Raw genomic sequence first — 27,500 nt, forward strand, 5'->3', positions numbered from 1 at the left:
AACTGAAACACTGAATGGCTGGTGACAACACTCTGACAATCAGAAAGTAGTTGTGATGAAGGGAACTAGAGTAGGGACAATAGATTTAAATGAAAGACTGATTGATGGATGACTGACAGAGAGAGAGAGAAAGAAAGAGACAGAGAGAGAAAGAGAGACAGAGAGAGACAAAGAGAGAGAGAGAAAGAGGGAGAGATAAAGAGAGAGTGGCAGAGAGAGAGAGAGAGAGAGAGAGAGAGAGAGAGAGAGAGAGAGATATGTACAGACTCAGTGAGCATAGCCTTGCAGACATGGATCTCAAGAGAAGACAGGCTATGTGCACACTGCCCACAAAATGAGGTGGAAACTGAGCTGCATTTCTGTAGTGAGCCTGTAGCTCAGCCCCAGAGGCAAGGATATGCATATTCTTGGTATCATTTGAATGGAAACATTCTGAAGTTTGTGGAAATGTTAATTGAATGTAGGAGAATATAACACGGTAGATCTGATGGAAGAAAAGAGAAAGAAAGAGCATACGTTTTCTGTTTTTTATTGTTGTAGCATCATCTTTCACATGTACTAGAGTTTCAGACTGATAACTTCAGGAATGGGTGAGCTACATGACATTTAGCATGAAGTCACCCAGGTGTCCCACATAAGTTGCCCAAATGTGGCCGAATTGGTGAAATGACCTATAACTATATACAACAGTGCAAATAACTATATACAACATATCAAAAAGCAATTCTAACACACAAAAAAATGTATAAAAATGTTTTTAAAAACATTAGAAAAAAAACACAAAAAAACAGGGGTAGACCGTTTGGAAGTCCTCTACACAATATTTTGCTGCCTGTGCCATGTCCCATAGCAGTCCCTTTCTGATGTAAAGCAGAGGCAAACTGAACAACTGGTGCAGGTGATGGGGAACACACAGACGCCTCCATGCTTTGCCCTTTTGGCCCTGAGGCACAGTAATGCCTGCAGTAATGAACTGTGGCATATGAACACCACTGGAGGCAGGAGTAGAGCTGGCAGAGGTAGAGGGGGCAGAATGTGATGCGGTGGACGTTTTGCTATAGCCAGCAAGCTCCCGGATGAGCAGCTCCCTGAAGGCTAGCTGTGAGATGGGGGGCTGTCCACAGCTCTTCGCCATTTCCTTCTGCAGGATGAAGGAATTCACCACAGCAATGTCAATGAAATGGTAAAACAATGTCTTGTACCATTTCTTTGTATTATGTAGAACATTGTAGTACCCTATCAGTGCGTCTGATAGGTCTACACCTCCCATGCTCTTTTTGTAGTCCTTGATGGCTGCAGGAATGGAGACATTTTTGGTGGTCCATGCCCCAGTAGCGTCCTTCACACGCCTGACGACGTGATCGCCACTGAAGGACTTGTGGATAGTGGAGCACATCACCACCTCTCTGGTATCCATCCACTTCACAAACAGCAGGCCATCTTCACGGACCCATCGCATGATACCCCGCTCAGCCCGCTTAGGCATGTCATTTACCTTGGTCTTCGGAAAGCCCCCTCTGTTGGTCCGAATGGTGCCACAAGCCCACACCTCCAGCTTCCTCAAGTCTGCAAACAGGGTAGGGCTTGTGTAAAAGTTGTCCACAAATAGTTTGTAGCCCTTCCCCAGCAGTTGAAGACCCAATAACTCCATTACAGTCATAGCTAAGTCCTTTACCAGTCGCACAAGTGCTCTTCCCCTCATAGACAAAAAAATTGCATGTGTATGCACACACAGAATCAGCCAAAACAAACAGCTTGTAACCCCATTTAGTTGGTTTGTTACACATGTATTGTTTTAGCCCAATTCTGGCCTTTGAGGCTACCATCCTCTCATCTATGGACAAGTTCTGGGCGGGCTGAAAATGGATCTTGCAGGCCTCAACCAAGCTGGGGTAGAGAGGTTTGACTTTGCAGAGCCTGTCAAACCTTGCGGTGCCTCTGCTCCTGTCATTCTCCTCATCAACTTCTGGGTCACTGATGTGAAGCGCCCGTGAGATATTTAAAAACCTTGTAGAGGACATGACAGTGGGGTGGGAGGGGGGGGGGGGGTCCAGTAATCCTTTAGGGTTTTTAACTTCACCAGCCCCATGTAAATTACCAGTGAAAAGTAGCAGAAAAGGTCTGACATGCCTCTTTATTTCCTGCTTGCTTACTAGCCCCATACTTACACACCAGGGAATCAACAACTACCGGGGTGAAAAACAGTTGAAAAAGTTGCATGGGGCTGTATTTTGAGGTCATGTCCAGCTGAGGTCCTGGTTGCCTTTTTGGTCGGAATATTGGAGGACGTGGCTCCACATCCTCCTCCAGCACAGAGTGCCATTGCCCCTCTATACCTCTCTGCCAGCAGGTTCCACACTTCCCTTCCTCCGCTTCTTTGTTACTGTCTTCACACCTCTAGATAGCCGGGCGGGGGTAGGTGTGGAGCCGGAGACAGCAGGAGTCCAGCTGGTTGAACCTGCTTCAGTGGGGGATGGGCACCTTGGAACCGGGGCCTCCCAGTCAGAGTCGCTATCACTGTGAAAGAAAACATAAAAAATATTTGTATTGTATGAGCCTTTTATCATCACATAAAATAAACAGATATGTATTGTATAGAGCAGAGAGAACAGTCACTAAGGTGAAGTGCTGTTCCATTCAACTCCGGCCATTGTTGTGGACCTGCCCTCCCCTGAACATATGGCTATTTCATATGGAAATGGTGAGGAGTAGCAGACGCAGGGGCCATGTGTGTGTTTGCTGTTCTACTCCATTCCATTTGAATAAAAAAATTGAAAATATATATATCTGACATGGAAAATATATATATCTGACATGGAACACATCTCACACACACACACACACACACACACACACACACACACACACACACACACACACACACACACACACACACACACACACACACACACACACACACACACACACACACACACTCTCTATAGCCAATGTGTACTTTACACATTTCATCACACATTTCATTGCAAATTGCATTTTTTTTTTGTATATTTAAATATATTTATATTTCATAAAACGGCATTAGCACTTACCAGTCCAGAAGTACGTCCTGTTCTTGTAGAAACAGCTCCTCAATGTTTGAATCATAACTGTGTTCACTCAAAAATTCCTCAAACTAAAAATCTGTCTATTCTATAATCTGGTGCAAATCTGTATACTTAGACTTAGACTTCACTTTTCCTGATTTATTCGCCATGATGTCTTCAATGAAATCATTGAAAAAACACTTTCAAAAATACTGCTTCCAATATACTACTTTCCCAAACACTGCTGTGCGTAACAAGCGTGACTGCAACGAATCAGCAGGCAATGGCGAGAATGGAGTTCGTTACACGTGCGTTTACAAACAAGGAATGGTGGTCCAACCCAAAACCATTACATACTGGCGTTTACCTCAGCTCATTGGCTATCTACCCAGCTAGATTTCAAGAAGTTCAGTGGTCATTGGGCAGAAATACAGTCAATCAACGAAGCTTCGCTAAAATTATTGGTGCGCAATGAAGTCATTGCTCGTTGTCTTCAAATCAGTTCACTTCGGTCAATACTCCCCGCAAAAAAAAACAATCAAGTTTGGCTGTGTTGCAAGCATCCAGAGGTTTGCACTGAAATCAACTATGACTAGATAAACGATTGTTTACTGTGTGTAATTACGTCGAATGCTCCCTAAAAAGTTGAAAGAGATGAAATTCATGACACAAACGGTTTACAAAATGTTTTGATTTAGGCTATAAAAATGGATTTTATCAAAGAAAACGGCACTTCATTTGAGAGAAATAAGAGCAAGATATCAGAATGTAAGTCATAATTTTACCTTCAGATGTGAATGTGTCATGGCGGAGAATGTTTTTGTTGTTGATCGCTCTTCTCAAACAAAAGCATGGTATTTGTTCTCTGTAATAGCTATCGTAAATCGGAAAACGTTTGATTACCAAGATTCTAATCTTTTGAAGGATGTAAGACACTTGCATTTTCAAGAATGTTTAATGTTAAGACGTTGTATTTTTAGAAAATTTCCTCTGATGTTGATCCCTGTACGGGGATCGCAGCCATAACAGGTCCAATGTATGACCATATTAGAGACACATAATTCCCTCAGATTACACAGACCCACAAAGAATTCAAAAACAAACCCAATTTTGATAAACTCCCATATGTACTGGGTACAATTCCACAGTGTGCCATCACAGCAGCAAGATCCATGACCTGTTGCCACAAGAAAAGGGCAACCAGTGAAGAACAAACACCATTGTAAATACAACCCATTTTTATGCTTATTTATTTTCCCTTGTGTACCCTTAACCATTTGTACATCGTTACAACACTGTGTATACGTAATATGACATTTGTAATGTCTTTATTGTTTTGAAACTTCTGTATGTGTAATGTTTACTGTTCATTTTTATGTTTATTTCACTTTTGTATATTATCTACCTCACTTGCTATGGCAATGTTACAGTTTTTCTCAATTGCTAAAACACTAAAACCCATTGGCTGAACAAAGTTCTCAGTTGCCTGGACTCATTTAGCTAATTATGCAGTCTGTTGTCAATACCTTAAACCATTTCACATGGTAAAACACAATTTGCAGATCTCACTTAGACTTTTCAGCAAAACTCTAAACGCATTCTCATTCTCAAAACACATTCTGCACTCTAATGCACATGTCATCCATACTGGTAAACACAAGTGGTAACAATCAAATACAAATAGAGAACATATGTCATTGATTGAACACAACCACGTAAAAGTGATTTAACCTGTTTCAAATGATGCGACACAACCAATATAAGCCAGTCCAGAGAGCAAACAGGTTGTTGAAGGTGGGAAGGAGAAAGTCTGAGAATGGATAGAATAAACAATGTGAGAAGACGAGGACGAGTGAGAATGCGAGGTGGGCGACGAGGAGGAAGAGGAGGAGGAGGGCAAGAAAGAGGAAGAGGAGGACGAAGAGGAAGAGGCAGACAAAGAGTGGAAATATCTGATGAAATTCGAGCAACAGTTATAGACCATGTTCTTGCCCATGGACTGACAATAAGGGAAGCAGGACTTAGAGTGCAACCCAATTTGAGCCGATTTTCTGTGTCCACCATAGTAAGGACATTCAGAGAAGAGAACAGGTACAGTATACTACTGTATTTTTGTAATTGCAAATTTACTGTACTACACTATATGCAGCTGTTTCAATAGACATTTGTAAAGTTAACTGTATGTATTGTCGTGTCTTTGGCTATGCCGGATTAAGTGATATGAAATGCTATTCTATAAAATAATTTATCCGTAATTAATATTACCTGATTAAGCTAATCATGTAAATGTAATTAACTAGAGAGTCGGGCACCACTAAATAATATTCATAGAGCTGTTATCTTCCGAATAAACTCTTAAAGACCTAGTAATATTCTACATCAATAGCAGTCAATATTAATCGTCATCTTAATTCAGTCTCATCTGAAAGTTGTAAATTCTTGGTAATCTGCACGAACCCTGGCTAACAAGTTGAACCAGCAATACAAAATCGGGTTTAATTATTTATTTACTAATTATGCAGTCTGTTGTCTTTACCTTAAACCATTTCACATGGTAAAACACAATTTGCAGATCTCACTTAGACTTTTACCCAGAATTACACATACACATAATTAAATCATAACTTTATTACAAATTACGTCATAAAGGAAAATGTCCCTAGCGGGCGGAACAGATATGACAGCTTGTTACACAAAAGAAAAGGGGCTGGGTTTGAGTGAAAGAGCAGGAAGACTGAGGAACAAAGGGTGAAGCTGTGCTATCGTAAATACAGTATCTTATGCATTCTAAATTACCGCCCATTTGGAAAAGGAAAATGCAATAAATATTTACTCTGAGCTGCGCTTCGGTGGGCTGGTGGTAGATGGAAGGCCGTGTTGTCCAACCGAGTCCTTTGTTCTTTTGAAGAATGTCTCTGCTGGTAAATTGAATACGTTGTAGTAACGTCGTTGTGTGGTAGACGGGATACTCTGTCTGTTCCTTCCTAACCCTCGTTTGCAGCGGCTGTTGCTAATTCAACGGCTAGGATGTATCACTTCTGTAGTGAATATAAGTTCAAAGTTCATAACATTCGCAACCAAAGCTCACGCTGATGTTGGCTGCGTTCTGTAGTTATTATCTGAACCATTCTGACATCGAACCGTTGTCGTCACATCTTCGGAACAGGAGGTTATATTGTCGTCAAGGGCTTATATAGGAAGGGAGAGGAGGGCGTGTTTGAAAAGTTTTATAGCCCATGTCCCGTCACAGGGGCGGGCCACTGATTGAGCAGAGCCCTATCTTATGAAAACCCAAATCTCACATTTTAGAAGCTAAAATCACATTTCATCCCATCACAAATAATTTCGTATTCAAACATTTAAATTGAACAACAATACCATTTTAATCTGATAACTCTGATGTGTAGACTTTCCACTGTAGAGTTTATGTCATCTTATCATTGATGAGAATGTCTCAGATGACAACCGAACTGACATCATATTCATTAAGTACCACCGCATATGTTCAATTGGTCGGATTACCAGAATATTGTTCATTTCCCCGCACATTCTGACGTTCCCAGAATCTCTATGTTAACCAAGGGTTTGCAAATGTCACATCTTTAGGGTAGAGAGAGGAAAGAAGGGGGAAGAGGCATTTATGACTGTCATAAACCTACCCCCAAGGCAACATCATGACAGTATTGCTTTGTAACTGCACAATTACTTTTTGTAGAATTGCAAGGCTGCCACATGCAGGTGGAAGGTCAGCTATATTCACTCAGCAGCAAGAGGCCGTTATAGTTGGCATGGTCCTTCAAGATAATGCAATACGACTCAGAGAACTCCAGGAACGAGTGATACAAGACAACACGCACTTCCAGGGAATTGACAGTGTGAGCATTTCCACAATTGACCGTGTCCTCCATCGTAACAGGATGCGAATGAAACAAGTATACAGAGTACCTTTGAGTGCAACTCACCAGGGGTGAAAGAACTGCGAGCTCAGTATGTACAAGTCAGTGTACATTCAGAAACATTTACTGTAATCCAGATTGTCTACAGTACTAACACATACTATTTGAATGACAGAATGACATTACTCTTCAGTACATACAATGTATGTGAATCAGAAGCCTAATTGTACTCTACAGTATAGCACTGTCTCTGTACGACTTACAAAATCCTACATACAGTATATTGTATTTCTACACAGACAATATTTGACTTGGAATCCTTGGACAGACCCTTTGAGTTCATCTAACAAAGAGGAGAAGGAGAGGCCGAAAACATGATTGGACAGCGGGCCATTGTTGAAGTCCCTGGTCAACTAGGTGGCAATGCCACAATCTGTACTGCTATCAGCAACCATGGTGTTCTACATCACCATGTTACACTCGGGCCATATAACACCCAGCACCTTCTAAGATTTATTGCCAATCTAAGACATATTTTATTTGAGCAGCAGGTTCAAGAGCAGCAGGGTCAAGAGCTAAATGAGAATCTCATTCCCACCTATGTGATAGTGTGGGACAATGTCAGTTTCCACCCAGCTGCTCAGGTAAGGGAACGGTTTAACATCAATGGGCAGTTTATGAACTTGTACCTCCCTCCATACTCGCCTTTCCTGAATCCGATTGAGGAGTTTTTCTCCTCTTGGAGATGGAAAGTGTATGATAGACAACCCTACACCAGAGTAAACCTGCTGCAAGCCATGGATTTAGCCTGTGGTGATATAGGTGAGGAATCATGTCAGGGCTGGATACGGCACACAAGAGGCTTCATCCCCCGTTGCCTCAGGAGGGACAATATTGCTTGTGATGTCGACAAAGTGCTCTGGCCTGACCCAGCCCAAAGACAAGAAGAAGCACATTGATCACATGTTTACTCCTTTGATTTTTGTCCCTTTTAGTATTGTGTACTGTAGTACAGTGCATTGTAGGCTGTATACTGTACAACGGACACATTGTATGGCCCTGAACATTGTGCTTTCCATTTATTAACAGTACTGACTGCTCAATATATTTTGACTGGTTGCAGGTTCATATCAACAAAGAACAAGAATTACAGTATCACAGAGACAAAGGACAAGTTTGTGAGATGCAGGGTACAGTGCTGTAAAAATAGGGGTCAAGGAGGAGGAAGAACAAAAAACAAAATTGCAAAGAGCAAAGCAGAGTAGTAATTTCTGATCAATTTTGTTCATCAAAAGACAATGACGGAAAAATATGAATATTTTTTTAGATTAAAAATGTACTTCTCCCTGAGAATTGTATGTTTTGAACAATGTGTTTTCTATTTTTCGGTGTATTGTTCATTGACTGCTTGAGAGTGTATATCATGTTTTCAGGAAATGGGGCGAGGTTTCAGAAATTGTGTTTTAGCAATTGAGAAAAACTGTAACACATGTTTCCCATGCTAATAAAGCCCCTTGAATTGAATTGAGAGACAAAGAGAGAGTGACACAGAGAGAGAGCGAGAGAAAGAGAGAGAGAGCGAGAGAGAGAGAGAGAGAAAGAGAGAGAGACAGAGAGAGACAGAGAGAGAGTGACAGGGCGACAGAGAGAGAGTGACAGGGCGACAGAGAGAGACAGAGAAAAAGAGAGTGACAGAGAGAAAGAGAGAGTGACAGAGAGAGAGACAGAGAGACAGAGAGAGAGAGAGAGAGAGACAGAGAGAGAGAGAGAGAGAGAGAGAGAGACACACAGAGAGAGAGAGAGAGAGAGAGAGAGAGAGAGACAGACAGAGAGACAGAGAGAGAGTGACAGAGAGAGAGACAGAGAGACAGAGAGAGAGAGAGAGAGAGAGAGAGAGAGAGAGAGAGAGAGAGAGAGAGAGACAGAGAGAGAGAGAGAGAGAGAGAGAGAGAGAGACAGAGAGAGAGAGAGAGAGAAAGAGACACAGAGAGAGAGAGAGAGAGAGAGAGAGAGAGAGAGAGTGGAAGAGAGAGTGAAAGAGAGAGTGACAGAGAGAGAGACAAAGAGAGAGAGAGAGAGTGAGAGAGAGAGGGTCAGATTATGTAATTAGAAAAGCACAACAGCCTTCTTAATCACTTCGATAACTGTCATCTCTCTCCCTCTCCCTCTTTCTCTTCCTCTCCTTCTGCATTATCATTAACAGCAGACTCGTATATTTCCTCAGTAAAAACAATGTACCGAGCAAATTTCAAATTGGCTTTTTCCAAATTACCATACAACAGACCACGTATTCACCCTGCACACCCTAACCGACAAACAAACAAACCAAAACAAAGGCAAAGTCTTCTCATGCTTTGTTGATTTCAAAAAAGCTTTTGACTCAATTTGGCTTGAGGGTCTGCTATACAAATTGATGGAAAGTGGTGTTGGGGGAAAAATACAGCATTATAAAATCCATGTACACAAACAACAAGTGTGCGGTTAAAATACACAAAAAACACACATTTCTTTCCACAGGACCAGGGAGGGAGACAGGGATGCAGCTTAAGCCCCACCCTCTGCATATATATCAACTAATTGCCGTGGGCACTAGAACAGTCTGCAGCACCCGGCCTCACCCTACTAGAATCTGAAGTCAAATGTCTACTGTTTGCTGATGATCTGGTTCTTCTGTCCCCAACCAAGGAGTAACTACAGCAGCACCTAGATCTTCTGCACAGATTCTGTCAGACCTGGGCACTGACAGTAAATCTCAGTAAGACAAAAATAATGGTGTTCCAAAAAAGGTCCAGTCGCCAGGACCACAAATACAAATTGCATCTAGACACCTCGAGCACACAAAAAACGATACATACCTCAGCCTAAACAACAGCGCCATAGGTAACTTCCACAAAGCTGTGAACGAGCTGAGAGACAAGGCATGAGGCGCCTTCTATGCCATCAAAAGGAACATAACATTCGACATATCAATTAGGATCTGGCTAAAAATACTTGAAATAGTCATAGAACCCATTGCCCTTTATGGTTGTGAGGTCTGGGGTCCGCTCACCAACCAAGACTTCACAAAATGGGACAAACATCAAATTGAGACTCTGCATGCAGAATTCTGCAAAAAACATCCTCCGTGTACAACATAAAACACCAAATAATGCATGCAGAGCAGAATGAGGCCGATACACGCTAATGATCAAAATCCAGAAAAGAGACGATAAATTCTACAACCACCTAAAAAGGAAGATATTCCCAAACCTTCTATAACAAAGCCATCACCTACAGAGAGATGCACCTGGAGAAGTGTCCCCTAAGCAAGCTGGTCCTGGGGCTCTGTTCACAAACACAAATAGACTACACAGAGCCCCCTGCTCGACAACAGGTGCTGTGTGTGTTCGTATACTCTGAAGGTGATGAGGTGTTGGAGCTGCTGTGAGACTTTCCTACTACACCACTCAAAACAATTTTAAATCACACAAGTTTTTCCTGTGTTTGTGTGTTGTGTGTGTAATCTGACCAACTCTTCTAAATATGATACTCATTCAAAATGGCTGCCTGTATTTCTTTATATTTTTATTTGACCTTTTTTTAAAACTAGGCAAGACTGTATTTATTTATATTTATTTATATATAAATGTCAACCTGGGTATCTCTCAAACTACTAGCCTATTTTGATTATACATCTGACTACTTGACCCTACCATTCACTGCCCCATCTAGATGGAACCCAAACAACAGACAATATCAGTACCAATTCGGAAAATAATCAAAACCAACACACTAATGATCAGAGACTCCCATACCTCATCAAAACCAACACACTGATGATCAGAGACTCCCATACCTCTACCATAACCTCATCAAAACCAACACACTAATGATCAGAGACTCCCATACCTCCACCATAACCTCATCAAAACCAACACACTGATGATCAGAGACTCCCATACCTCTACCATAACCTCATCAAAACCAACACACTAATGATCAGAGACTCCCATACCTCCACCATAACCTCATCAAAACCAACACACTAATGATCAGAGACTCCCATACCTAATCAAAACCAACACACTAATGATCAGAGACTCCCATACCTCCACCATAACCTCATCAAAACCAACACACTGATGATCAGAGACTCCCATACCTCTACCATAACCTCATCAAAACCAACACACTAATGATCAGAGACTCCCATACCTCATCAAAACCAACACACTAATGATCAGAGACTCCCATACCACCACCCTAACCTCATCAAAACCAACACACTAATGATCAGAGACTCCCATACCTCCACCATAACCTCATCAAAACCAACACACTAATGATCAGAGACTCCCATACCACCACCCTAACCTCATCAAAACCAACACACTAATGATCAGAGACTCCCATACCTCCACCATAACCTCATCAAAACCAACACACTAATGATCAGAGACTCCCATACCTCCACCCTAACCTCATCAAAACCAACACACTGATGATCAGAGACTCCCATACCTCTACCATAACCTCATCAAAACCAACACACTAATGATCAGAGACTCCCATACCTCCACCATAACCTCATCAAAACCAACACACTAATGATCAGAGACTCCCATACCTCATCAAAACCAACACACTAATGATCAGAGACTCCCATACCTCCACCATAACCTCATCAAAACCAACACACTCATGATCAGAGACTCCCATACCTCATTAAAACCAACACACTAATGATCAGAGACTCCCATACCTCCACCCTAACCTCATCAAAACCAACACACTAATGATCAGAGACTCCCATACCTCATTAAAACCAACACACTAATGATCAGAGACTCCCATACCTCTACCATAACCTCATCAAAACCAACACACTAATGATCAGAGACTCCCATACCTCCACCATAACCTCATCAAAACCAACACACTAATGATCAGAGACTCCCATACCTCTACCATAACCTCATCAAAACCAACACACTAATGATCAGAGACTCCCATACCTCCACCATAACCTCATCAAAACCAACACACTAATGATCAGAGACTCCCATACCTCCACCATAACCTCATCAAAACCAACACACTAATGATCAGAGACTCCCATACCTCCACCATAACCTCATCAAAACCAACACACTAATGATCAGAGACTCCCATACCTCCACTCTAACCTCATCAAAACCAACACACTAATGATCAGAGACTCCCATACCTCCACCATAACCTCATCAAAACCAACACACTAATGATCAGAGACTCCCATAACCTCATCAAAACCAACACACTAATGATCAGAGACTCCCATACCTCCACCATAACCTCATCAAAACCAACACACTAATGATCAGAGACTCCCATACCTCACTATATAACATGACATTAGAAGAAAGACAACCCCTAAATTCTAATCCCTAACCCCTAACCTCTAACCCTTAACCCCTAACAAGCCATAGCCAAATGAGGGAAACACAAACACATAACCATAGAACCAGCAGGCAACGTCTCCAAGATAACAATCATGGATAACCAGCAGACAAAGTCCAAGATAATAGTCATGGATAACCAGCAGACAAAGTCTCCAAGATAATAATCATGGATAACCAGCAGACAAAGTCCAATATAATAGTCATGGATAACCAGCAGACAAAGTATCCAAGATAATAATCATGGATAACCAGCAGACAAAGTCCAAGATAATAATCATGGATAACCAGCAGACAAAGTCCAAGATAATAATCATGGATAACCAGCAGACAAAGTCCAAGATAATAATCAGGGATAACCAGCAGACAAAGTCCAAGATAATAATCATGGAAAACCAGCAGACAAAGTCCAAGATAATAATCATGGAAAACCAGCAGACAAAGTCCAAGATAATAATCATGGAAAACCAGCAGACAAAGTATCCAAGATAATAATCATGGAAAACCAGCAGACAAAGTCCAAGATAATAATCATGGAAAACCAGCAGACAAAGTATCCAAGATAATAATCATGGAAAACCAGCAGAAAAAGTCCAAGATAATAATCATGGATAACCAGCAGACAAAGTCCAAGATAATAGTCATGGATATCCAGCAGACAAAGTCCAAGATAATAATCATGGAAAACCAGCAGACAAAGTCTCCCAGATAATAATCATGGAAAACCAGCAGACAAAGTCTCCCAGATAATAATAATGGAAAACCAGCAGACAAAGTCTCCAAGATAATAATAATGGAAACCAGCTGTACCTCTTTGAAGCGAACAAATAATGGCAGACCTCTAGGGAAATAAATGCATTACACATACTGTAGACAAAAGGGAATATCTAGATGGACCAGACCCACCCAGAGACTCGTCTATCTCCTCTCTAAGATCCATCAAGCACCAGATACCTGGACAGTCCCTTTTGAAGTCCTGAAAGGGAAGACTGATTGTGTCAGACTGTGGGAGTGAGTCCTCACCAGCAGTTGAATTCATTGACTACTTCCTCAATCCCATCTCACAAAGGCACCCCAGTTACCTTAAGAACACATACCACTTCATAGAGTCCACGCCATTCCAGTCCCAGCACATGCATACTTATTCACCAACATAGACATCTCATCAGTCTTGGCAGCTGTCGACTCTGGAGATATCCTGATCCAGAGAGATCATACTCACACCTCCTACAGCTCTAACAATTTGGCTTTAAAAAAAATGATGATTTCACATTCAATTACCAACACGACCTAGAGATTGGTGGGACAGCGATGGGTAAGACGTTCTCTCTGGCTTATGACATTTATATGGCAGACTGGGAGTTGACAGCCTTGACAAAATGCCCATTGTTTTATAGATGATACCTGGATGATATCTTTAGGGTGTTGGAACATGATCTGGTACACTTTTCAACATTCATTGACATTTTCAACAACCATCATCCTATCATAACAGTCAAATATGCCATCCTCCCTCATCAACACAATCAATTAATTGGACACAACAGTCTTTTTTTTCCATGTACTGGCACACACATAGTCTCCTTAAACACAAAACTATACTTCAAGGAGAGACACTTTAAGGATTTCCCTTAAAGAATAATGTTTTCTTAATTAGGCAGTTGTTTAAGGGTGTTGCATAGAGCCACTCAAACCTTAGGGCAGGGTCTAATTAAGCAATAAGGCACAAGGGGGTGTACTATATGGCCAATATACCACGGCTAAGGGCTGTTCTTAGGCACGACGCAATGCGGAGTGCCTGGATACAGCCCTTAGCCATGGAATATTGGCCACACACTACCAACCCCCGAGGTGCCTTATTGCTTTTATAAACTGGTTACCAACGTAACTAGAGCTGTAAAAATAAATGTTTTGTCATGCACGTGGTATACGGTCTGATATACCACGACTGTCAGCCAAACAACATTCAGGTCTCGAGCCACCCAGGTTGAAGGCATATAAGACATAAAGAGTCTCTGGTTACTATGGAGATGGTGAATCAAGGAGAGAGTGTTCAGAGAAGACAAGGACGAGGGCAGAGGGATTGGATGGGGCTTTAGGTATGGCTTGTGGTTGTTGCTATGCTTATAGGGGTGAACAGGGTAGTTCCGAAGAGGCAGGGATTCTTTTGAACCCAATGGCATGGTTTGTGGATGGGAGCTCGTGATGATCGGGAGGGTAAGTACGTGCTTCGGATGGGTCCTAAGGCAGGGACAGCTGTGATTGTGTGTTAATGTGTCGTGTGTCACAGAGTATGAGTGGGTTTAGGGGCTGGGGGACAGACATGGACACTGGATGGGACCCAAGGCAGGGTTGACTGAACAAGGAGATGGGAGGAACAGGCAATGGGGACAGGGATGCTGTTGTCTAAAAGCAAGCCTGTGTGTGTGTGTGTGTGTGTGTGTGTGTGTGTGTGTGTGTGTGTGTGTGTGTGTGTGTGTGTGTGTGTGTGTGTGTGTGTGTGCGCGTGTGTGCGTGCGTGCGTGTACATGCACATGGTGGGATGTCCCTTCTGCAGAACTGTCTGTATGTTTCCACAGCACACGTGTGTGTGACAGAGGGGTCAATGACCCAAACCCGGCTCATTTAATCCCAACCATTGTGTTGTCATAATGCTTCAGCAAATGTACATTATCCCAGGGGGAGCTGGAAGACACAATGTAAGGAACATAATTTATGTCCCTCTAACTGACCTGAATGCCTCTGCTGATCCCACAGCTGTTGTATGCAGTAATCATGTGCTTATGAACCAGATTGATACTGTCAGCACTGAGGCGGTGTGTCCTAGTAGGAAGTCCACTGTGTGCAGCTCACCCTGCACTAACATAAATAACATGAGCATGTATACCTCTACTAAGCTTCCCAGTAAAAACAATGAAAACAGTCAAGCATCCCAGAAAAGTGTTTAAAAATAGCCCACGTTAACATATGTAGCTTAATAAACAAGGTTCATGAAATCAATAATTTCTAGTAACAGATTATATTGTTATTCTGACAATCACTGAAACTCACTTAGACAATACCTTTGATGATACAGTGATAGCAATACATGGTTATCACATTTACAGAAAATAAATGCCAAAGGCGGAGGTGTTGCTGTTTATATTCAGAAACACATTCCTGTAAATATTAGAGAGGCTCTCATGTTAAATATTGTTGAAGTAATATTTCTACAGGTTCATCTGCCTCACCTAGAGCCCGTTCTGGTGGGAAGCTGCTATAGACCACCAACTGCTAACAGTCAGTATCTGGATAATGTGTGTGATATCAACAGAAAGGTATATTTTCTGGGTGATTTAAATATTTACTGGTTTTCATCAGGCTGCCCACTCAAGAGAAAGCTTCGAACTGTAACTACAGTGGTTCCTCTTTTAAAAGTTGCGATCTTACACCGTCGGACTTAGAGGTACCCAGCATCACGGCTTCATTGCTCCAGACCACCACAAGGGGGAGTTAGAGCACTCGTTATGCATTTGGGTCCCAAGGTTTTTATATGATCAATCATATCGAGTGGTTCCAATGAGGAATTTGAAGAGGACCACCCGTCCCTGGTGACTTCAGCAAAGATGGCTGACAACACATTATGGATAAGCAAATGTATGTAGTTATAACGTCATAACGAGTGAAGCAAAACATTTACAATTGAGAGGAATATGTTAGTTATTGTAGAGACAAACGATTGTGCATATATTTTTGACAAAGTTAATTTACGAAAATCGCTAATTAGGAAGTTTTTTTTCAGCCATATTGTCACGTTCGTTATAAGGATCGGACCAAGGCTCAGCGTGGTATGCGTACATTCTTATTTATTTAAAGAATGAACACTGAACAAACTAACAAAATAACAAAACGAACCGTGAAGCTATACAAACGAGTGCTGACAGGCAACTACACATAAACAAGATCCCACAAACACCAAAGGGAAATGGCTACCTAAATAAGATCCCCAATCAGAGACAACGATAAACAGCTGCCTCTGATTGGGAACCATATCAGGCCACCATCGACATACAAATCACCTAGACCTACAAAAACCCTAGACATACACAAAACCCTAGACAATTCAAAAACTAGCGTACCCACCCTAGTCACACCCTGACCTAACCAAAACATAATGAAAACAGAGATATCTCAGGTCAGGGCGTGACACATATCCAATACCAGGTGTATCAAACTCAGTCGTTATAGCAAGCAGGGAGCAGGTTTTGAACCCTCAACATTCTAGCCCGAAGTCCAGCACGCTATCGACTGTGCCCAAATGTATTAATTGGGGTTGGGACCGATTGTGGCTAAAAACACTTTATCAATTGGAATCTTTAACGTGGAAAGGGGGAAAAGTATTATTATTAGTTTTTCACAAGCATAACAAATGATGTGTGACATTGTGGTTAAAATAAAAAAATGTAGCCAATCATGCAAATTATTCCTATTAGCAGGACAACAGGCTTTTTAAAGACCGGCTACTGTTGTGAAAATCCCTCAACTTGCAATGTAGTTGATGCTTAAGTGTTACATTTCTAACTCAAAACAGCATTTCTTCATCAACATCTTTATGCTTTGTTAATTAATCTTCTTGATCTTCTTCCTTTCTTTTGTAGCAATTTTGAGCAAATTGCTCAAGGGGAAACGGTTGATTCGTCTGTGAAGATGAAGTTATTGAATGTCTCGCCAGCTTTGTGTCACGGTCGTCGTATGAAGGAGACCAAGGCGCAGAGTGGTATGCGTACATTCTCTTTATTAAAAGAATGAACACCGAACAAAATAACAAACGAAACGTGAAGCTATACAATATAGTGCTGACAGGCACTACACATAGACAAGATCCCACACCAGAAAGTGGTAAAAAGGCCTGCCTAGACATGATCCCCAATCAGAGACAACAATAAACAGCTGTCTCTGATTGGGAACCATATCAGGCCAACATAGACATACAAAACTCCTAGACATACAAAACTCTAGACATACAAAAAACCCTAGACATACAAAAACCTAGAGTACCCACCCTAGTCACACCCTGACCTAAACAAAATATATAGAAAACAGAGATATCTAAAGTCAGGGTGTGACAGTACCCCCCACCCCCCAAGTGTTACATTTCTAACTAAAAACAGCAGTACAGTATTTCTTCATCAACATCTTTATGCTTTTGTTAATAAAATAAAATAATGGAAAAAAAGAACATTCAAATGCAGATGTTTATATTTCACTTAATCTCCGTTTGGATATTGGTTAGACAAGAATTTGAAAATTAGGGTGCAGAAATGTAATGCTCATAGTGTAACCTTTATTTAACTAGGCAAGTTAGTTATGAACAAATTCCTATTTACAAGGACAACCTACTCCTTTCTCCCCAACGGGGATTTGAACCCTGGTCTCCCGCGTGTCCTGCATTCTGTGGTACAGACATGGCCTGCTTTCCATTATGTAAGGAATTAGGTACTTTCCCATGTTTACTACAGTATGCATTGTATACTGCACAGTAGTCTAATAAACAAATAAACACATTTTGTTAATAGAATAATGATTAAAAAATACTCTTTCAAAATGCAGAGCGTATTTTCCATTCCATCCCAACGGAAACCAAGAGGGTTTCGTTTTTCATGGAATAGAAACACCTTAATATTATTACAATTAATTCAGCAAGTACCAATCAAAAGCTTGGACACACCTACTCATTCAAGGAATTCTCTTTATTTTTTACTATTTTCTAAATTGTAGAATAATAGTGAAGACATCACAACTATGAAATAACACCAGTCCCCCCGCGTGCCCTGCATTCTGTAGTACAGACAAGGCCTGCTCTCCCTTATGTAAGGAATTAGTGTCACGTTCTGACCTCTATTTCCTTTGTGTTGTATTTATTTAGTATGGTCAGGGCGTGAGTTGGGTGGGCAGTCTATGTTTGTTTTTCTATGTTTTGGGGCATTTCTATGTTTTCGGCCTAGTATGGTTCTCAATCAGATGCAGGTGTCATTAGTTGTCTCTGATTGAGAATCATACTTAGGTAGCCTGGGTTTCACTGTGTGTTTGTGGGTGATTGTTCCTGTCTTTGTGTAGTGTTCACCAGATAGGCTGTATTAGGTTTCACGTTCCGTTTGTTGTTTTCGTATTCATTTAGTTATTTCATGTATCGTCATTCATTCATTAAAGAACATGAGTAACCACCACGCTGCATTTCGGTCCTCTCTTTCAACAAACGAAGAACGCCGTTACAATTAGGCATTTTCCAATGTTTACTACAGTATGTATTGTAGACTGCAAAGTAGCCTAATAAACAAATAAACACATTTTGTTAATAAAATAATGATAAAAAATACTCTTTCAGAATGCAAATGTTGATTTAGTTTTGGATCCATAACAAATTACTATGGGTATAAATGTCACTGATTTACAGAAACATTGCAACAAAGTTGTCTAATGAAGGCAAACAATTTAGAATCCTCCAATCCTGTAGCCTACTCCCGACCGTCATGTTGTACATCGCCATATTTTCCATACCATCCTAACCTAACGGAATTCATTTTTTGTTTTTCTATGAATAGAAGCACCATAATATTAATTAAATTAATTAAGCCAAATTTCTTAAAATCAATCCCATATACTATGTTATTACGAAAAAGGTTTTAAATTCTCTGGTAATGCCAATACGGAATACTATCAAACGCTTCTCAAAGAGGCTCTCTGGTGGTCAAACTAGCAATACCTTGCAGTAACAAAAAAAATGTCTGAGAATTAAATGATGTGCCACAGAATGCTGCAGCAGTATGTGCCGCAGTATGACGCAACTTTTAAAGGAGGTACCACTGTAGTGCCTGCCACGGTAGTTACAAACAGCACAGGAATGAAATCATCATGTATTGATCACATCTTTACTAATGCTGCAGACATTTTCTTTAAAGCAGTATTCAAATCCATGGGATGTTGTGATCACAATAGAGTAGCCATACTAGATAAACCAAAGTTCCAGAGGCTGGGCCTACTATAATTTCTAAGAGGTCATACAATACGTTTGTAGCGATTCCGATGTTGTTGATGTAAAGAGTATTTGTTGGTCCGTGGTGCGTAATGAAGAGAACTTTCATGAAATTGATCATCTCACTAATAAGCAGGTACCCATTAAGAAAATGACTGTAAAAACTGAAAAATCCCTGCGGATTGATGAGGAATTAAAAAATTGTATGGTTGAAAGGGATGAGGAAAAATTAATAGGAAATAGGTCTGGCTGCACAACCGATTAGCAAACGTACTGCAAAAGGAGAAATCATGTGACTAAACTGAATAAAAAGAAGAAGACCATCATTCTATTCTCCTGATGTCTGCTTAAAAGCAAGAACTGAAGCAGGAAGTATCAGTGACTTGCTCAATAAGGAAGTGGTCAGATGACGCAGACGCTGCACTGCAGGACTGTTTTGCTTGCAGAGACTGGAATATATTCCCGGGATTAATCAAATGACATTGAGGAGTATACCACCTCAGTCATCGGCTTCATAAATAAGTGCATCGACGACGTCGCCCCCAGGGTGACCGTACGTACATAATCCCAACCAGAAGCCATAGGTTACAGGCAACATCCATATCGAGCTAAAGGCTAGAGCTGCCACTTTCAAGGAACGGGACTCTAATCTGGACGCTTATAAGAAGTCCTGAACCTGAAGTCCTGAACCATCAAACAAGCAAAGCATAAATACAGGATGAATCCTACTACATCGGCTCTGACGCTCTGACGCCCGAGTCTGTAATGCCTGCATGTTTCAAGCAGACCACCATAGTCCCTGTGTCCATGGAAATGAAGGTAACCTGCCTAAATGATTACCACCCGTAACACTCACGTCGGCTTAGTCCCCTCCTGTACTCCCTGTTCACCCACAACTGCATGGACAATACAACTCCAACACCATCATTAAGTTTGCTGATGACACAACAATGGTAAGCCTGATCACTGACCACGATGAGATAGCCTATAGGGAATGAGGTCAGAGACCTGACCATGTGGTACCAGGACAACAAACTCTCCCTCAATGTGAGCAAGACAAAGGAACTGATCGTGGACTACAGGAAAAGGCGGGCCGAACAGGCCCCCATTAACATTGACGGGTCTGTAGTGGAGTGGGTCGAGAGCTTCAAGTTCCTTGGTTTCCACATCTTCAACAAACTATTATGGTCCAAACACATCAAGACAGATGTGAAGAGGGCACGACAACACTGAAAGTAAAGGGGCTGAATAATTTTGCACAACCAATTTTTCAGTTTTTGATTTGTTAAAAAAGTTTGAAATAGCCAATAAATGTCGTTCCACTTCATGATTGTGTCCTACTTGTTGATTCTTCACAAAAAAATACAGTTTTATATCTTTATGTTTGAAGCCTGAAATGTGGCAAAAGGTCGCAAAGTTCAAGGGGGCCGAATACTTTCGCAAGGCACTGTGTATACCATATACTAGGCGCTGTCAGAGGAAAGCCCAAAAAATTGTCAAAGACTCCAGCCACCCAAGTCATAGACTGTTCTCTCTACTACGGCACGGCAAACGGTATCAGAGCGTCAAGTCTAGGACCAAAAGGCTCCTTAACAGCTTCTACCATAAGACTGCTGATCAATTAATCAAATGGCCACCGGATTATTTACATTGACTCTTCTTGAACTGCACGGTTGGTTAATGGCTTGTAAGTATTTCACAGTAAGGTTACACTTGTTGTATTCGGCGCAATAAAGTTTGATTTGATTTGAGAGAGAGAGAGAGAGAGAGAGAGAGAGACAGAGAGCTAGAGAGAAAGTGAGAGAGAGATAGAGAGAGACAAAGAGAGAGACAGAGAGAGAAAGACAATCTTTATTGTTTTGAAACTTCTGTATGTGTAATGTTTACTGTTAATTTTTATTGTTTATTTCACTTTTGTATATTATCTACCTCACTTGCTTTGGCAATGTTAACACGTTTCCCATGCCAATAAAGCCCCTTGAATTGAAAGAGAGAGAGAGAGACAGAGAGAAAGTGAGAGAGATAGAGAGAGACAAAGAGAGAGAGAGAGAGAAAAAGAGAGAGAGAGAGAGAGAGAGAGAGAGAGGCAGAGAGAGATAGAAAGTGAGGGAGACAGAGTGACAAAGAGAGAGAGAGAGAAAGAGAAAGAAAGAGACAGAGAGAAAGTGAGAGAGACAGAGAAAGAAAGAGAGAGAGAGAGGGAGAGGGTCAGATGATGTAATTGGAGAAATACAACAGCCTTCTTAATCACTTTGATAACTGTCATCTCGCTCCCTCTCCCTCTTTCTTGAACTGCACTGTTGGTTAAGGGCTTGTAAGTAAGCATTTCACGGTAAGGTGATACATGTTGTATTCGGCGCATGTGACAAATTAAGTTTGATTTGATTTGAATGAAATTAAACAACATTTTGGGCAAACGACAAACTCGGCTCCATCATTTGTTGAATCTGATGGCTCAGTAATCACAAAACCCACTTATATTGCTACTAGATAACTACTTTAATCATTTTTTAATTGGCAAGATTAGCAAAATAAGGCATGATATGCCAGCAACAAATGCTGACACTACACATCCAAGTATTTCTGACCAAATTATGAAATACATAGTAACAAAACAATATATATTGTTGTCTAGCAACAATGGCAAGCCACCAGGGTCTGACAACTTGGATGGAAAATTAGGATAATAACGGACAATATTGCCACTCCTGTTTGGCATATTTTCAATTTAAGCCTAAGTTAAATAAAGTTTAGGCAATTGGTTTTAAAATCAAATCACCACCAAAAGTCACTGACTATCTATGGAGTCATATAACTATAGCTACTGTGGACACATTTGTCAAACTGAAACAAGGAAACAAGTACATGAAGAATGCAACAAAATGTCAATTTCACAGGTACACTGAGTGTTAGTACTACTGCAGAGTGTGAAGTTGCATCGATGTGCGAGAGAGTGGAAAACACCATGAGAGGGAGAGGGAGGAGAGGGAGGAGAGAGCGAGAGAACGAGAGCAAGAGAGAGCAAGAGATAGAGCAAGAGATAGAGCAAGAGAGAGAGAGCGAGAGAGAGAGAGAGCAAGAGATAGAGCAAGAGAGAGATAGAGCAAGAGAGAGAGAGCGAGAGAGAGAGCAAGAGAGAGAGAGAGAGAGAGAGAGAGAGAGCAAGAGAGAAAGAGAGAGCAAGAGATAGCGAGAGAGTGAGAGAGAGAGCGCAGGAGAGAGCAAGAGAGAAAGAGAGAGAGAAAGAGAGACAGAGAGAGCAAGCGAGAACAAAAGAGGAGCAAAAGAACAGGAGAGGAGAGGTCCAGGCTTGTAGGGCAGCAAAAGTAATTACGCTACCTAAGAATAATAAAGACCCCTTTACTGGCTCAAATAGCCAACCGATCAACCTGTTACCAACCCTTAGTAACCTTTTGGAAATACATAGTAATATGTCTGGTGTTTGACCAGATACAATGCTATTTTACAGTAAACAAATTGACAACAGACTTTCAGCATGCTCATAGGGAAGGACATTCAACAAGCACAGCACTAACACAAATGTCTGTTAATAAAAATATTGTGGGGGCTGTTTTGTTATACTTCAGTGCGGCTTTTGACATTATCGATCACAGTCTACTGATGGAAACACGTACAGTGCCTTGCGAAAGTATTCGGCCCCCTTGAACTTTGCGACCTTTTGCCACATTTCAGGCTTCAAACATAAAGATATAAAAATGTATTTTTTTGTGAAGAATCAACAACAAGTGGGACACAATCATGAAGTGGAACAACATTTATTGGATATTTCAAACTTTTTTAACAAATCAAAAACTGAAAAATTGGGTGTGCAAAATTATTCAGCCCCTTTACTTGCAGTGCAGCAAACTCTCTCCAGAAGTTCAGTGAGGATCTCTGAATGATCCAATGTTGACCTAAATGACTAATGATGATAAATACAATCCACCTGTGTGTAATCAAGTCTCCGTATAAATGCACCTGCACTGTGATAGTCTCAGAGGTCCGTTAAAAGCGCAGAGAGCATCATGAAGAACAAGGAACACACCAGGCAGGTCCGAGATACTGTTGTGAAGAAGTTTAAAGCCGGATTTGGATACAAAAAGATTTCCCAAGCTTTAAACATCCCAAGGAGCACTGTGCAAGCGATAATATTGAAATGGAAGGAGTATCAGACCACTGCAAATCTACCAAGACCTGGCCGTCCCTCTAAACTTTCAGCTCATACAAGGAGAAGACTGATCAGAGATGCAGCCAAGAGGCCCATGATCACTCTGGATGAACTGCAGAGATCTACAGCTGAGGTGGGAGACTCTGTCCATAGGACAACAATCAGTCGTATATTGCACAAATCTGGCCTTTATGGAAGAGTGGCAAGAAGAAAGCCATTTCTTAAAGATATCCATAAAAAGTGTTGTTTAAAGTTTGCCACAAGCCACCTGGGAGACACACCAAACATGTGGAAGAAGGTGCTCTGGTCAGATGAAACCAAAATTGAACTTTTTGGCAACAATGCAAAACGTTATGTTTGGCGTAAAAGCAACACAGCTGAACACACCATCCCCACTGTCAAACATGGTGGTGGCAGCATCATGGTTTGGGTCTGCTTTTCTTCAGCAGGGACAGGGAAGATGGTTAAAATTGATGGGAAGATGGATGGAGCCAAATACAGGACCATTCTGGAAGAAAACCTGATGGAGTCTGCAAAAGACCTGAGACTGGGACGGAGATTTGTCTTCCAACAATGATCCAAAACATAAAGCAAAATCTACAATGGAATGGTTCAAAAATAAACATATCCAGGTGTTAGAATGGCCAAGTCAAAGCCCAGACCTGAATCCAATCGAGAATCTGTGGAAAGAACTGAAAACTGCTGTTCACAAATGCTCTCCATCCAACCTCACTGAGCTCGAGCTGTTTTGCAAGGAGGAATGGGAAAAACTTTCAGTCTCTCGATGTGCAAAACTGATAGAGACATACCCCAAGCGACTTACAGCTGTAATCGCAGCAAAAGGTGGTGCTACAAAGTATTAACTTAAGGGGGCTGTATAAAATTTGCAAGCCCAATTTTTCAGTTTTTGATTTGTTAAAAAAGTTTGAAATATCCAATAAATGTCGTTCCACTTCATGATTGTGTCCCAGTTGTTGTTGATTCTTCACAAAAAAATACAGTTTTTTTTATCTTTATGTTTGAAGCCTGAAATGTGGCAAAAGGTCGCAAAGTTCAAGGGGGCCGAATACTTTCGCAAGGCACTGTATGTGTTATGGCTTTACACCCCCTGCTATATTGTGGATAAAGAATGCTTTTTCTAACAGAACACAGCGGGTGTTTTTTCATGGAAGCCTATCCAGCAAAATCCAGGTGGAATCAGGAATTCCCCACGGTAGCTGTCTTGGCCCCTTACTTTTTTCAATCTTTACTGACGACATGCCACTGGATTTGGGTAAAGCCAGTTAGTCTATGTAAGCGGATGACTCAACACTATACACGTCAGCTATTACAGCAACTGAAATTACTTCAAATCAAATCAAATCAAATTTATTTGTCACATACACATGGTTAGCAGATGTTAATGCGAGTGTAGCGAAATGCTTGTGCTTCTAGTTCCGACAATGCAGTAAAAACCAATGAGTAATCTAACCTAACAATTCCAAAACTACTACCTTATACACACAAGTGTAAAGGGATAAAGAATATGCACATAAATATATATGAATGAGTGATGGTACAGAACGGCATAGGCAAGATGCAGTAGATGGTATCGAGTACAGTATATACATATGAGATGAGTAATGTAGGGTATGTAAACAAAGTGGCATAGTTTAAAGTGGATAGTGATACATGTATTACATAAAGATGCAGTAGATGATAGAGTACAGTATATACATATACATATGAGATTAATAATGTAGGGCATGTAAACATTATATTAAGTAGCATTGTTTAAATTGGCTAGTGATATATTTTACATCAATTTACATCAATTCCCATTATTAAAGTGGCTGGAGTTGAGTCAGTGTGTTGGCAGCAGCCACTCAATGTTAGTGGTGGCTGTTTAACAGTCTGATGGCCTTGAGATAGAAGCTGTTTTTCAGTCTCTCGGTCCCAGCTTTGATGCACCTGTACTGACCTCGCCTTCTGGATGATAGTGGGGTGAACAGGCAGTGGCTCGGGTGGTTGTTGTCCTTGATGATCTTTATGGCCTTCCTGCCTTCCTGTGACATCGGGTGGTGTAGGTGTCCTGGAGGGCAGGTAGTTTGCCCCCGGTGATGCGTTGTGCAGACCTCACTACCCTCTGGAGAGCCTTACGGTTGTGGGCGGAGCAGTTGCCGTACCAGGCGGTGATACAGCCCGACAGGATGCTCTCGATTGTGCATCTGTAGAAGTTTGTGAGTGTTTTTGGTGACAAGCTGAATTTCTTCAGCCTCCTGAGGTTGAAGAGGCGCTGCTGTGCCTTCTTCACGATGCTGTCTGTGTGGGTGGACCAATTAAGTTTGTCTGTGATGTGTACGCCGAGGAACTTAAAACTTACTACCCTCTCCACTACTGTCCCATCGATGTGGATAGGGGGTTGCTCCCTCTGCTGTTTCCTGAAGTCCACAATCATCTCCTTAGTTTTGTTGACGTTGAGTGTGAGGTTATTTTCCTGACACCACACTCCGAGGGCCCTCACCTCCTCCCTGTAGGCCGTCTCGTCGCTGTTGGTAATCAAGCCTACCACTGTTGTGTCGTCCGCAAACTTGATGATTGAGTTGGAGGCGTGCATGGCCACGCAGTCGTGGGTGAACAGGGAGTACAGGAGAGGGCTCAGACTTGACAAAGAGCTGCTGTTAGTTTCAGAATTGGTGGCAAGAAATAAGTTAGTCCTAAATATTTCAAAAAACTTAAAGCATTGCATTTGGGACAAATCCTTCACTAAACCCTAAACCTCAACTAAATCTTGTAATAAGTAATGTGGAAATTAAGCAAGTAGAGGTGATTAAGCTACTTTGAGTAACCATGGATTGAAAACTGTCATGGTCAAAACATATTAATACAACAGTAGCTAAGATGGGGAGAAGTCTGTCCATAATAAAGCCCTGCTCTGCCTTCTTAATAACAGCACTATTAACAAGGCGGACTTTACAGGCCCTAGTTTTTTCACACCTGGACGACAGTTCAGGTAGTCAGACAATGCACAGAGTGCAGTCGAGGCCAAAAGTTCTGAGAATGACACAAATATTAATTTCCACAACGTTTGCTGCTTCAATGTCTTTAGATATTTTTGTCAGATGTTACTATGGAATAGTGAAGTATAATTACAAGCATTTCATAAGTGTCAAAGGCTTTTTGGAGTTTGTCAGAATTTGTGGGTTTTTGTTCATCCACCCGCCTTTTGAGGATTGACCACAAGTTCTCAATGGGATTAAGGCCTGAGGAGTTTCCTGACCATGGACCCAAAATATCAATGTTTTGTTCCCCGAGCCACTTAGTTATCACTTTGTCCTTATGGCAAGGTGCTCCATCATACTGGAAAAGGCATTGTTCATCACCAAACTGTTCCTGGATGGTTGAGGGAAGTTGCTCTCAGAAGATGTGTTGGAACCATTCTTTATTCATGGCTGTGGTCTTAGGCAAAATTGTGAGTGAGCCCACTCCCTTGGCTGAGAAGCAACCCCACACATGAATGGTCTCAGGATGCTTTACTGTTGGTTATGACACAGGATTGATGGTAGCGCTCACCTTGTCTTCTCCGGACAAGCTTTTTTTCCAGATGCCCCAAACAATCGGAAAGGGGATACATCAGAGAAAATGACTTTACCCAGCCCTCAGCAGTCCAATCCCTGTACCATTTGCAGAATATCAGTCTGTCCCTGATGTTTTTCCTGGAGAGAAGTGGCCTCTTTGCTGCCCTTCTTGACACCAGGCCATCCTCCAAAAGTCTTTGCCTCACTGTGCGTGCAGATACACTCACACCTGCCTGCTGCCATTCCCGATCAAGCTCTGTACTGGTGGTGCCCCGATCCTGCAGCTGAATCAACTTTAGTGCTTGTTGGAATTTCTTAGGCACCCTGAATCCTTCTTCACAACAATTGAACCACTCTCCTTGAAATTCTTGATGATCCGAAAAATGGTTGCACTCTTTCTGGCAGC

The 27,500-nt window shown here is 41.5% G+C and overlaps 1 protein-coding gene across 2 annotated transcripts in view; it reads right to left on the bottom strand.

Annotated features, from left to right (window-relative positions):
* The window catches only part of LOC110508036 (voltage-gated potassium channel subunit beta-1), a 264,532-nt gene that overhangs the window by 36,320 nt on the left and 200,712 nt on the right, over positions 1–27,500 (bottom strand). The gene's annotated exons all lie outside the window — the stretch shown is intronic.

Source organism: Oncorhynchus mykiss, chromosome 27 (assembly GCF_013265735.2).
Source record: "Oncorhynchus mykiss isolate Arlee chromosome 27, USDA_OmykA_1.1, whole genome shotgun sequence".
NCBI classification, from domain to species: Eukaryota; Metazoa; Chordata; class Actinopteri; order Salmoniformes; family Salmonidae; genus Oncorhynchus; species Oncorhynchus mykiss.